Source organism: Anolis carolinensis, chromosome 2 (genome assembly GCF_035594765.1).
Source record: "Anolis carolinensis isolate JA03-04 chromosome 2, rAnoCar3.1.pri, whole genome shotgun sequence".
Classification (NCBI taxonomy): domain Eukaryota; kingdom Metazoa; phylum Chordata; class Lepidosauria; order Squamata; family Dactyloidae; genus Anolis; species Anolis carolinensis.
This window is the reverse complement of record NC_085842.1, coordinates 70951029-70965776: the sequence shown is the minus strand read 5'-3', so window position 1 is coordinate 70965776 and position 14748 is coordinate 70951029. Positions and strand designations below refer to the sequence as shown.

Below are 14748 nucleotides of genomic sequence, written 5' to 3'. Positions count from 1 at the left end.
GTCCAGATTTCTAGTAAGTAATCAGGACTAGGTTGACCAGGACTAGTAGCAAGGAATATATTACTTCTCTTATACAACAGCTCCATTGATCCATTACTGGCATTATTCAGATTGCCGGGTATGATCTATAAAACTCTATGTACTTTTATGTGAGGTTGTCTGAAAGACCATATCCTCCCATATACATTTACCGGGCATTGAGATCTATGAGAGATGTCTTTCTCTAGCTTCCAAAACTATCCAAAATAACACTGGTGCAAACACAAAATATGATCTTCTCAATGATTGCTCCCAAATGATGAAAAGCTTAGGAAAGCTAACCTAGTACCCTCTCTACTGTGCTTCTACCACCAAACATTTTTCCTACTCAGGCATTCAGCTATTCATTGTTGGGGGTCCTAGGTTTTAGAATGGATGTGCTGTATTTTTTATTATTGTTCTCTAAAATGTTTTTATATTGTGAGTTGTCTTACATTGTAACACTATGAGAAATATGAGAATCTATCTATCTGTCTATCATCAACTGACAAACAAAAACAAGAAGTCAGTCACAGACTGGAAATCATTTTTCGAAGAGACTTCTGCTCATAATAACTTGAATGCAAGTAGAACATTCTTCATACTCAAGTGCCTTGTTTTATTGGGAGGGAGCTGTTGAATCTAAATTATATTCCATGTTTGATGTGGGGGAATCAAGCATTGAGAAAAAACACACCTCCTAGAAAAAAATTATAAACTTTAAAATATGTGTTCAAAATGCTTAATATGCACTATCATCAGGCCTGTAGCGAGGGGCAGGGTTTTAGGGGTTCAAACCCCCCCCCACGAAATTTTTCAAGTTATAAAAAAAAATCTCGTTTACTCATGAATTTTAACTGGTTAACCAAATCCCCATGCTCAGTCTATGAGATGCAAAACATTAAGAGTCCCTCCAGGCACTATCTCAAGCAGATATTGACAGGTTTGTAGCAGGGAGGGGTATGTGCTAGGGGTTCACCCCCCCCCCCCCCCCGAAATTTTCAAAACCCCTCCCGAAATTTTTTTCTGGCTACGGCCTTGACTATCATAATATGCCTTTTGTCAGATATGCCATCATCGTCATCACCACCACCATCATTGTTTTTTTCCATATTTCTGTCAGAAGACTAAGGGCCCACCCAGACAGGCCTTTAAACCGAGACCTGCCTCGGTTTTACTGGAGGCATCCAAATGACGCCTCCTGTAAAACTGAATTAATTAGGATCAAACTACTGTAACATTAGATTCAGGCCTTCCTGAAAGTGGGCTTAACAAGTCTGTCTTGTTTATTAAGCCCACTGTGTGATTTTATTTTCCATCTGGATTTCCTTCAATCTTGATCTACTGCTTGGTCCTGAGTAAAACCTTTGCCCCACACGTCTTGTGCCCTATGTTTCAGTACTTCTGATTGCTATTTATGACTTAATCTGATAGTTGCTCATTTGTCTAATGGGGTACTGGGCCTGTGGGGACTCACTACCAGGTTGTCCTGGGACTCCCTGGTGGAGCCCAAAAATGCAGGATGGCAGCCATCCCCTCCCGCAAGCCCCCAAAACAACTCTTAAAACAAAATAAAAAAATTACCCAGCTACCAGTGAGTCCTCCTAGCATGAAGAAATAATGTGCTAGGAAAGGGGGGGGGGACAGGAGCTCCTGCCCTTTTAATTAGAAATTACATTAAATTAAACTAGACTTAATTAATATTAAAGATATAATCCTTTGTAGAAGGGATCTTAATAGTTGGTTTAATGCCACTACAGCAAATTATAACTATTCATTCTTATTTCTCACTAACCTAAGGCATACACCAAGGATGGAGTAATTTTTATGTTAAAGAGAAGAAATCCAATAGTGTTGTAGATCAGCCATCATGGCCTGTATTCCATCAAGAGATGGAATTTGAGATGAGGCTGAGGATTTTGCAGACAATTCTGCTTCAAGACGAGGCCCCATGACCTTGCAAATGCCTGATACGGTGATTTCAGAAGACCCACTAACTGGCAGACATTCCGAAGTCTCTTCATCATTACCCACACCAGGTGCTGACCTGGGTAAAGATGAGATGTTTAATTGGAAGGAATTTGTTACTAGAGATAGAAGCAAGAAAGAGGGAGTGAGAAGGTCTCAAAGATTAGCTCACAAGTCGGATGGTTAACTTTTCCCAAGGGAAGTTTTTGGGGGTCCTGTACTCCTTAATCTTACAGGTTTGGGATTCCTTAAAAGTGCCCCTCATGGTATTCTTGTTGCGGTGTCAACTTTGCCTTTCCTCGGAAGAGGTTCCAGTTTCCAGCTCCTTGCCTTGTCTTCTGAATCCGTGCCGAGTTTCCACTTTCAAGTGAACTGCGCCAAGGTGCGACTCCCAAGTAGACCTTGCCTTGTTACCGCGACTTCCTTGTTCCTGAATCGAGATTGGTTTCACTTTGTTTACCTTGCTTCTTTGACTTTACTACAGGACTTTTCAAGCGGAGTTGAAGTGCTTTGTTTCTGCTATTGCTTAATGGACAAACTTTGATTTCTAAAGGAAGCTATTGAGCTTCACTTGTGGATTACAAATTGGACATTGATAAACTCTTTCTGAATTGCAATAGACTATATATTATGGACTATTTCTTACTCTGACTTTCCATTTTAAATGTGCATAGATATATATATTCTGCTTCAATAAACGGCTTGTGTGTTATATTGGCTCCGGTCTGGTTTTCGTGTGCCCACGCTGCCTTGGGGTGCAACAAATAGCAAAATACTCTTGCACTCATGTTTTTGTGCTATTTTGCTTTCTCCATCTGTTCAAAGCTATTTTATAATGACATGGCCAAAGTAGTGCTCATATGTCAGCATATGGAGAGGCACATGGCAACATTCAGCCAGTCCAGCATCTCTTTTTAGTTTAGCATTAGAGACTGCTATGCAAAACTCACCAAAATATTTCAATTTCATGATGTCTGTGTGTGTGTGTGTTGGGGGGTGGGGGGGGATCATAACAACTGTTCCAAAAAATGCTGATCTCCACTTGGAAGAGTCATTAATGAATTCGTCAACCCTCACAGATAGTAACTATCTTATTATCACCCCCATTTCATTGTATGCCGGAGGAGGAGAGAAATATGAACATTTTCTATTCACTGTGATAACACTGCCTCCTACACTCAATCTGAATTGGCTTCATTGTGTCATCTTAAAAATTATTCATTGTAAAAATATAAGACTCTGCCCTCATTCAGAATGGGCTTTGTGAGACTACCATTTAACCAGATCAATGCATTGGTATCATGACATAAATTACTTAATTCTCATAGGAGGATGTTTAAACATAAAATCCAACTTGACACAGGCGCTTTTGATGGAGAAGCTAATAACCCTTGATCAGGGATGAAAATATTGGAAGATGCGACAACTTCTGCAACTGTTGTTGCTGTTCTCTTGTCCACTGGATAAGATACCTGAGGGGAAAAAGAGAGAAAGGCAGATGAAAATATGATCTTTTTTCTTGCATGCTTACTTCCTTTGTCTGCCACCTATATGGAAGCATTATGGGCAGATTACATTATCTATTTCAGCCAGGGATAGTCAAATCACTGCCTGCTGTTGTGCCAAAAGAAAAGTAACTTGGGCTGACCCCCCCTCCTTCCCTGTTTTTTTGGCTTTTGCTATATGCTATCTCCCTTCATAGAGGAGGACACATTGGAGTATAAAAAGGTAAAGGTTTTCCTCTGACATTAAGTCTAGTTGTGTCCGGCTCTGGGAGTTGATGCTCATCTCCATTTCTAAGCAGAAGAACCAGCGTTGTCCATAGATGCCTCCAAGGTCATCTGGCTGGTATGACTGCATCGAGTGCCGTTACCCTCCCATCAGAGTGGTACTTATTAATCTACTCACATTTGCATGCTTTCGAACTGCTGGGTTGGCAGAAGCTTTGCATCTAACCTATCAAACAGAAAAAAGTGAGAATGCCAATGCTGAGGACTGGGAACTATTACCCTCTGCCAAAAGTTCTGTAAACCGTCAAATAGTTGCACATAAAACAGTCTTCTTCTCCATAGAGAATGTGCATTCTAATCTTTGAACAGCTGCCCCACCTAATTTCCAAATCAGTTGTTTAGATGCAAATTTAACCACAAAAGACATTCTGATTAATAATAATAATAATAATAATAATAATAATAATAATAATAATAATAATAAAACTTTATTTATACCCCGCCATCATCTCCCCGTGGGGACTTGGGGCGGCTCAAATGTTACAAAAGTAACAGCACAAATACATTAACAATACACACAGTTTAAAACACAAGAAGATGATAAAACAAGTTAAAACAAAGATTTAAACAACAGTAATAATATCAATAGTAATAATATCAAACAACCACCAATGCAATTCAGTCAACTTCAAAGGTGGGGGGACTATAGCAGCAATATAAGATAAAATCATTAGATTAAAATATCCCAGTGAAAGGAACCTAATAACTTTCAGAATAGAATTATAATTATAATGAGGCTGGTCATCCAATGGCTGTCTCTCCAAAGGCCAGCCCAAACATCCAGGTTTTCAATTGTTTCTTAAAGGATGGTAGGGAAGGCGCCAATCTAATCTCCCAGGTAAGGGAGTTCCAGAGCCGGGGGGCCACGGCCGAGAAGGCCCTCTCTCTCGTCCCCACCAAACGTAACTGTGAGGAAGGCGGAAGCGAGAGGAGGGCCTCCCCAAAAGATATCAGATCTCTTAAATATATATAATTGCACTGACTCATATTTATCCATTACCCATGCCTATGCCTTTTTGTTACTTTCTACCCTTCCATCTTTCCATTTAATTTTAGCATCTTGTCTGGAAGATGGCATGTATCCTTCTTTTGTCACCTCCTCTTCTTCTGTTGGTGAATACAAAACCTGCAGCTATTTCTATTCAACACATAAATGGCATGCTCATATATATTTGTAGAGCTGTGATTTTCAGAACTGTTTTTCCTTTGAAGATTACAAAACTGTAATACAGTATACTGTAATATGAAATGGCATTGATTAGTCACAGACAAGAGGCAAAAAGGAAACAAAGATGGAAGAAACAGCACTGAATTGAGCATCTATTCTTTGTAAAGATAGGAAGTGTCCAATGTGAAGAAAATGGAATGAAATTGGGTGGTAAAGGGGACAATGTCTTTGGAAGCTCACAGATAGATGTAAGAAATGCATGCATGTACAAATACGTGAAGGAAAGTCATAGGGAGGAGGGAGCAAGCTTGTTTTCTGCTGCCCTGCAGACTAGGACACGGAACAATGGCTTCAAACTACAGGAAAGGAGATTCCACCTGAACATCAGGAAGAACATCCTCACTGTGAGGGCTGTTCGACAGTGGAACTCTCTCCCCCGGGCCGTGATGGAGGCTCCTTCCTTGGAGGCTTTTAAACAGAGGCTGGATGTCCATCTGTCAGGGGTGCTTTGAATGCGATTTCCTGCTTCTTGGCAGGGGGTTGGACTGGATGGCCCATGAGGTCTCTTCCAACTCTACTATTCTATGATTCTATGATTCTATGCATGTTGTGTAGCAAGGCATCATTCAGTGAAGGAGGGCAAGGACATGAACATCAAAAAGTAAACCTAAAAACCAAGGAACTGCAAAAAACAACAACACTTTGACAGCACTAAAGTTTAAATTGACAACCACATGCTGATCATGAAACAGAAGGCTTAAAGTACATGAGATAAAATAAGTGTCATGTTATAAACATGCCTCATACAGATACCCTCACCAACTGACTTTGCAAACTTCATGGCTATTCGAATGCTAATTCAAGCTAACTAATTTGCACTTGCTTTAAACAGGCAAGGGTTCTTTCTCCCCTCCTGGACATTCCACAGGTATAATATATACACTCCACTTGTCTCACTGTCTACAGAACCTCTGAAGGTACCAGCCATAGATGCTGGCAAAATATTAGGAGAGAATGCTGCTGGAACATGGCCATACAGTCTGAAAAATGCACAGCAACCCAGTCATTCCGGCCACGAAAGCCTTCAACAATACATTCTGTCCTCAATGCCACCTAAGTTTGTTTTAGCATTTTGTTAAAGCTTGGAAACATTCTTGCCTCTTTCAGTTCCCATACTTCCCCAGCCAGCATGGTTCTATCTTTCAGCTCTGAATTTCCTCCAGTATGATGCCAGGTTGACAGATATGTAGAACCACATAACTGCATTGTCTCCCATTTTGATTATAGGAAACAATATTTGCTTACCTCTTCTGACTTCTGACACCTTACCCATGCCAGCAAACTACAGAAAGAACTTCTATATATTGCGGAATAGCTTTGGTATATACATTTACAATTACCAGTCCTGCCATTTGCCCTTTTCTTTGTGAAAAGTGGTAAAATATAGAGGTGCCAATGTGATGAGAGTCTAGCTATCCCTGATTACAAAACCTCAGCTTTGCTAAGTCTCTGGAGGACTATCACACTTTTCTGCCTTGACCCTCATGCTCTGCAACACTAATGGGTTTCCTTGGTGATCTTCATGCCAGAACATGAAGTACAAAAAAGTCCTGTTCTCAAGAGCTTTCCAATTATCTTTGTTTCTACGATAGCTCAAAAAACAGATCATGATTACCAAGTTGATATCTTCATTTCTTTAAACAAATAAATAAGGAAAGAATGCTTAAAAAACCTATTACTTTAGTATTCCTTTCCCTGCTTTTCTATCCCCCGTGAAAGTTATGTTGGGTCTGCTTTGCCAATGACAATATTTGTTCAGTGTTACTTTGAAGGGACCAAGAAAACCAAATAGTTTATCCTCATTGTTGGTTTATCATGCTGCTACATAATCTATCTCTGGCCAAATTCTTGAAATAAATAGCTCCGTTTCCCCAAAGACGTTGGGGAAATGGGGGGCAGCTCTCCAGATTTTTGTTGGACAGTTATCTCCTAGCGTGCCTCATCATTAGCTATATTGACTGGACTGTTAGGAATCAGAGCCCAGCATAGTATGAAGGGCGCCATGATTCCACTCCTAAAGTGCATCTTCCTTGAGCCCTTTCACACAACATAAACTATAGTACTATGATTACACTTTTGACTGCCATGGTTTCCATCCTGTGAGCGTGAGAAGGAGTGTTGAGATCTCGCAACCAAAATGTTTGAATGCTTCTTTAACCTCCAAATTCCAGAACTCCCTAAGATGCAGCCATGTGAGATCATAGTGATATACTTCTGTAATGTAAAAGATGCTATGTGATATTACCACATGAAGCCACTATCATGTGGTGTTTCTGCAACACAGGATCAGGGTTGTCAGGTGTCAGAGATGAAATTAAGGGACACTAATAAATTAAATGACAATCAGAGCATGCATAATTAAATAATTTGCATAATATGTAAATAAGACAGATGCGTTTGAGAGTCTAGAATTTGGCAAGGTGAAGTTCAGGTCTATTGACTAGTTTTGACCCTTAGTTTTCTTCATGACCTGTGATAAGGAAGTCTGAAAGAGCTCTGCAGGCATGTAAGAAATTAAATTTGTAATCAGAGGCTTTTCCCAGTGGGAAGGGAGCCCTCCCTGCCTGTTGCAGTGACTAGGGTGAAGTTTGAGACCTCCAGCACCACAAAGAGGGAGAGCCCATCACCGCATAGTAGAAATAAGGGAGAATTGAGGTCCTGGCCTGAGACACGGGACATTTTATGCAAATAAGGGACTGCCCCTTAAAATCCGGGATACCTGGCAAGGCTGCACAGGATAGTGGCTACTTGTAGCCATGATGACAGGCAAAATCACATAGTTACTAGTGGTGTCATGCAACTATGATGTCTCAGCAGTGCAAAACTGCATTTCCTGATGGGCTCTATAACTCTACTTCCCTGCTATACTGATTCCTCTTCTTCGTTTCCCCCCCCCCTTTTCTTAAAGGTATTTTGCAAATGTGAAGTACATGATGTAAAAATAATCATTGTCATCATCATTATCATCATCATCTGCAGGGAAGAAGAGAGGATGCCATCACAGAAGCCCAGACCCCATGGCACAATCAGCCCTGATTGCTTCATTGCGGAATGGTGGAGGACCAGTGATGGGTACCACACAAATATGTATTATAGGGATTGTCGCCAAATGTGACACTCCTGCTACTGTGCTGGTTTCTACTGTCAAGCAATACAGTCCTCAGAATCTTCACTCAGTACAAAATGCTTTTTCCTGTTTCCATGGTTTTATGGTTATCTGAATCTTATAACAGAAGCCATCATAAACGAATTTAACTTTCTGAAAAAAGACAATAAAGTTACAATAGCAGCTGTAGCCTCAAAATGCTTGGCACGGTTTTTCAGAGGGGATAGCAAAGTGAGAGAATATATTATGGTAATTTGTTGAGAGTGATTTGATTGTGTGTTCCTGCATGACAGGGATTAGACTGGATGGTCCTTGTGGTCTCTTCCAGCTCTGTGAATCTATGATTTTATATAACAGTGGTTCTCAACCTGGAGCCCCAAGGTGTTTTTTGGCCTCCAACTCCCAGAAATCCTAACAGCTGGTAAACTGGCTGAGATTTCTGGGAGCTGTAGGCCAAAAACCTCTGGGGACCCCAGGTTGAGTACCACTGTTAACATAATGATGGATGTGGTATCAAACATAAGGGTTGTCTACACGGGCATGAAAGATTGTACTCACCTCATATCCAGTATTCATTTAATACATGATGTTCCTCAGGATTCAAATCCAGTTCAGTTTTTTTTTAACCCCTGAGGGCTTAAATCTAATGTTTAAAAATGATGCTTTATCCCACACTTTTCTGTAAAAACTAAATTATTTTATCTATGCCCAGTCAGCTGTGTTCAGCTGTGAGGTGGCGTTGTAGGCACTTGTAGAGGGGAGGGGAGGAGACCTGATTCTTCCTTCCATGAAAAGCTACACATTTTGTCAGCACACAATCATCTTTATTTTTTAAATACATTTGTGTGTATATAATCACCATTCTTTTTGAAGGTGCATTTCTGTGGATAATTGCATAGTGATATTAATACACTTCCATCTATCAGCATTTAAATACCATCTGCCTTGTTTTACTTAATAGAATGGCTAATGCCCTGTCAAAGCATATGTATAAAATGCAGATATATGTATATACCTATATTTGCATGCATGAGGGAGGGGTTGAGAATGAAGTGCTCAATCTCATGTGGATAGAAATAATGTAAAGTATATTGCATGTGATCATCACAGGACAATCCTTTAACATTTTAATAGTGATAGTCAACATGGTGCTGTGGTTTGAGCATTAGACTATGATGCTGAAGAACTTTGGAAAATTACACATTTGCAGGTTTAGAAAACCCCATACCTTAAGACTGCAATAGGTTGGAAATTATTAGAAGGCACGGTAAAACAATGTATGTCCGTCCCCAGGTTTTCTGTTCCGTTAGTATTATGTCACCTTCTCCATACAACAACCTTACCATTGTTATTCCTATTGTTATGATCATAACCTAAAAATACCCACATCTTTTTATTATTTTTAATCTTTCTAGTAAGCTTGAATTCATTCTGCTCTTTGGTTTCTCTTACCTTTCCCCTATACTACTGGCTATTTATTTGAATTTCTCTTTGGTGATTTCCCCCCTTTTTCCATTTTTTGTAGATGTCTGTTTTAAATCTGTGTCCAGTAGAAACGTCTTTAGTCATCCACCCTGCTTTTCAAAGATATATCCCATTTTTCCTCCTCATTGGAACAGTTTGAAATTGTGCTTTCAATAGCTCATTTTTAATAAACACCCATCCATCATGAATTCCCCTCTCTTTAGTACTTCTTATCATGGGGTCACACCCAATATTTCCCCAGGTTTGCTGAAACCAACTTTCTAGAATGCATATCTGACTTTCACTTGGCATCTCTTTTCCGCAAAATAACATACCCTATTATAGTCTATCCTTCTCCCATAATTGTATAAATATGCTGAATATGTGAGGTTTTGTACTGTATCTGAAAAAGTGGGCTTATAGCCACTAAAGTAATAATAGGAAACCTACTCTGCTGGCCAGAGCCAGAATGGTATCTTGAGTTGGTTTAAACAACTAATTTTAAAGTAGATATAACTGATTTTAATGTTTGTTCATATTTATAGTTATTTTAAGTCCCGGCATGGAATGCTTGCTGTATCTATGTTGTGCTCGATCTTGAGTCCCCTTCGGAGTGAGAAGGGTGAAATATAAATGTTTTAAATAAATAATAAAATAAAGCTCATGCTAAAAGGAAACCAGTTAGTCTTAAAGGTGCTGCCATATCAATTTTTTTCTCCCCTTCCCTTCTTTCTTGTTATGTTACAAGAAACTAAAGACTTCACGGCACAAGGTCTAGAAGTGCAATGCAAAACCATTCTTATAGAGATCTGAAACATAGCAGGATAGCCACTCTTCATGTTGCACCATCTTGCTGTAAATGCTTTCAAAAGCTGAAGTGTGTTTGAGGCAATGTAGTGTGTTCAGGAGCATTTCCATTCATAGTTATTTCACATGTCTGCAATAGTCTGACATTAGGAAAAGAAGCAAATAGTTCAAGTGTAAATCCACACTGTTGGCCACAAATCACATTCCAGCAAAAGGTCCTGGGATTAGTTACATGGGACATGAATTCATTGACTGTTAAGGAAGGCTAATTGGTAGCCTTGCAGAAATGGTTTATCTTCAATATGAAACACCCATTTTCTTTGCAGTCGCCATCCTGCTCAACATTTACTGAATTACTTCACACATTTCCAAAAATATTCATGCTTTGATAATCCATAATAACTTTTCTGATCTGGTGCAATATTAGACATAGGGTGGGATAAAAATATTGAAATGCATACATACAAATATTTGAACATGGGAATTTGGACCTGCAACAGATAGCTGAAATAAGATCTTGTGTTTCTCAAGTGTTTTATGATTGTGATTTTTTAATGCCTTTTAAATTTATTTGTGTGTTTTTGTATTTGATATTATTGTATGTTGGTTTTATATCTGTAAGCCGCCCCGAGTCCCTCTGGGGAGATGGTGGCGGGGTACAAAAATAAAATTATTATTATGATTATTATTGAGCAACTTATGTTTTTGGAATATAACTCCTAGGGTCTTTCAGCAGCATGTTTTTTTATTGTGTCAGAAGCGAATTGAGAACATACTGCAAGTCACTTCTGGTGTGAGAGGATCGACTGTCTACAAAGACATTACCCAGGGGATGCCCAGATATTTTATCATCCTGCTGGGAGGTTTCTCTAATGCTCCCACATGGGAAGCTAGGGCTGACAGACGGGAGCTCACCCCATCTTGCAGATTTGAACTGCCAACCTTCAGGTTGGCAGTTCAGTTGACACAAGGGTTTAACTCATTGCACCACCATGGCCCATAGCAGCATGGTGATTGACTGGGGGATCCTCTGGAAGCTACATTTTCCTGTAGTTTACAACAGATATTTTATGTCAGGACATTCTTTATTGTCTCCAACAGGGAGACTTTTCAATAAACTTGATTTGTTTGTAGCAATCTTTGTGGGTGGTAAGTTCCAATGCCTTTTTCTGATGTAAATGGTGGTGGTGGTAATAGTGTACATGGAGGCACAGTGACGATGGTAAAATTATCACAGGAGCTGGGGCAGTGGGGATTAAAGCAGCATAGGAAACTGACATTCATTTTGGAGATTTTTGCAATAACGCCATTATGAAGAGAAGGTCCTGTAGCCATGTCTTGAGATGAACATGTCATGGTCAGTTTTAAAACTGGCTGTAGATCCCTGTCTCCTCAAGACTGTCTCCTCAAACACTGACACATGCTGTTAGATCAATTTTAATGGAAGTACATAATTCTGCAGATGGTTAACAGTGAAGAAGCATTCCAGCCCTTTTGCTGAAGGAGTCCACCATCCCCTTGCAGTTGATGATTGGTCCCTCAACAACTAACTCTAACCAGACTATCTTGACTGGCAATCCAATTTCCAATGGGAAGCCATTGGGCCAGAGTGCCAATAGAAAATGGACTTCCAAGGATTATATATTCAGGAAGCAAACAAAGAAAACTAAAGTGTGTATGTGTTATAACAGTTGGAAGCAAGTTAGTACAGGTTGAATATCCCTTATCTTAAATGCTTGGGACCAGAGGTGTTTTGAATTTTGGACTCATTTAGATTCTGGAATGTGTGTATTTGTATATAAGTTCATAATGTAATATCTTGAAGATGAGGCCCAAATCCAAACATTACATTCATTTGTTTAATATATGGCTTATATACATATGAAAACTATACAATATTTTAAATAGTTGTGCATGAAACAAAGTTGTGTACATTGAACCTTTGAAAAACAAAGATGTCACTATTTCAGCCACCCATGTGAATAATTCTGAATTTTGGAGTGTTGTAGATTTGGGGATTCTGGATAAGAAATGCTTAACCTGTAACAGAGGAGAATTCACTCTCCTAGGGCCGTTCTACACTGCCCAAAAACCCGGGAGAAACTGGGTTATTTTGACCCAGTTCTTCTCAAGGTCCGGATATTTCCAAATACGTTATTAAGAGAGAGCAAACTGGGAAATTATGGTTTTTTCTAGATTCATTTTTACCCGAGGCATCAGTCCCGGGGTCTGAGCCTGTCTGGAAGGACCCCTAGTCTATTCCCTCAAACAACAAAGCTAATGTAAAAAGGTATCAAACAAAGCAACTCTTTCTGGACAGCTGTTAATATGTGGCCATGATGCTTACCAGGATTTCAAAACCTAGTGACAGAGGCCAAACTAATTACAATCTGTGTTCATTCATTCTGGAATGACAAAACACACAATGGATACTCAAAATCCTTATGTGAAATGACACTGAGATACCTCCTAAATAATCACTGTAAGATCTAGCAACAAGCTGGTTAATGTATACGGAATACTTTTTATTCAAAGGTTAAACTGACCTGGCTGTTCCGCTTTCTTCTCTTGAAATCACAGCGATTAGCCCGATGTCCAACACTAGGGCTTGGAAAAGAGTCCACATGATCTATTATGGGGGTAGGATAATACTGAAGTATGCTGTAGGGAAACTCATACTCTGTTCTGTGCATGGAATGACCTTTACCCCAGTTCCATCCATTTCAGTCATTTTCTGACACCTCATTTTCTTGATGATGCCTTTGGCAAACCCATGTGCCTTTAGCTGTCTGGGGAGCTGCATGTAAACATGAGAGCGGCATCTGCCGCATACCCAGCTTGATCTGACATGGCAGCCAAGCTCTAAATGAGCTTCAAAATCACAGCTGAAAACCTACCTCTAAATCAAGTAGCCATTCAGTGGAGACAAGGCAAATTTGGCAGGGCCATATCCATTTCTGGAATAGAGCACCAAGAACAGTAATATGGAGCTCAGTTGCAAATACTTGGAGTTTTCTTGGTTTTGAGATGAAGAAAGCACAATCAATAAGACTTTTGCAGCTAGCTATTGTTTCAAGTAACATGGCAGGAGGGGGAGAGCAGAGCCATACCAGCTAGCTCTGTCCTCCCTGTCTTGTCTATTATGAATTATGACTTCACTGTAAAATTAATGCAGTTTGATATCATTTTTATTGCAATGCCTCAATGCTATGGAATCCTAGGAGTTGTAGTTTTGTAAGGCTATTTGTCAGAGAAGACAAAGGATTTTATAAAACTACAACTCCCAGGACTCCATAGATTGAGCAATGGCAGTTAAAGTGATGTCAAACTGCATAAATTCTACAATGTAGATGTACCCCTAGTCCTCAATCATCCCCAGAAGGCAGCCTTCTTTGTTTTCACAGAAGCCTTGATGGTCTGCCTTTCCTTGCTCTCCTCTGAATTCAGTTGATGGCACACTAGAAAACTTTAAAAACTATTTCCTCTTTCCTTTAAAATATGGAGACTTCTAACCCAACAGTCCCCATAGCCACATAGGAAAATTGGAAGACAGAGTTGAAAAGCTGGAAAGAGCTTTACGGATCAATACCAATAAACCAGTTCCAGTTATTTTTCATTTCCACCAAGACCTTTTATATTTTTGAAGAAATAAAAACAATGAAAATCTTACAAAGATAAAAGCACATTGAATATGAGCCAAAGATCATATTCGGTATGTTTTTATCTTTGTAGTATTTTCATTGATTTTTCCTCCTTGGGTGCCATGCACAGGAGGAAATTCAACCATGGGCCTCTCTGGACTTCCCCATAAGGCAAAAAAGTCCTAACTGTATACTCAAAAATTAAAGCAGCCCAAAATGATTTGCATAATAACAGGAATAATAAATAATAAACTTTATTCTTATACCCTGCCACCATATCTCTGAAGGGTCTCGGGGCGGCTTACACAAGGAAGTACTCACAACAGTATTTTGGGAAAGCACATTATTATCTGTGCTAATTTAAAAGTCCCAGTCCTCTAGCCACTAGCCAATGCAATACTGTGCTATACTAATCTCATAAAGAGGACATGCTAGAATGTTAGGGATTATGCTACCAAAATACAGTGTTAAAATCATCAGGGTGTTTGAGGTTTTTAAAGATGAGATCCATATTCTTTTTCATTTTCTAATACCTCCTGTCTTTGATTTAAGATAAAGGCTTTCTTCAGTTCAAAATGTACAGATCTGTGCAGGGAACAGACCAGTAGAGCTCATTTGTGCTTTTGCCTAGCAACCAGCCTTCTTGATGCCTCTGAAGAATGACAGTTTCATTAACAACAAAGATGACAAAATCTGCCCTTCTTCCTTGGGATTCCTTTTTTAAAA

At 39.5% G+C, this 14748-nt stretch overlaps 1 long non-coding RNA gene across 1 annotated transcript in view; it reads left to right on the top strand.

Annotated features, from left to right (window-relative positions):
* Positions 1-11069, top strand: part of LOC134296059 (uncharacterized) — a 32907-nt gene extending 21838 nt beyond the window's left edge. The window contains exon 2 of the long non-coding RNA XR_010002628.1: positions 7984-11069. This is a non-coding gene — a long non-coding RNA (uncharacterized LOC134296059). The remainder of the gene's footprint in view (positions 1-7983) is intronic.
* Positions 11070-14748: the final 3679 nt, after the last annotated feature.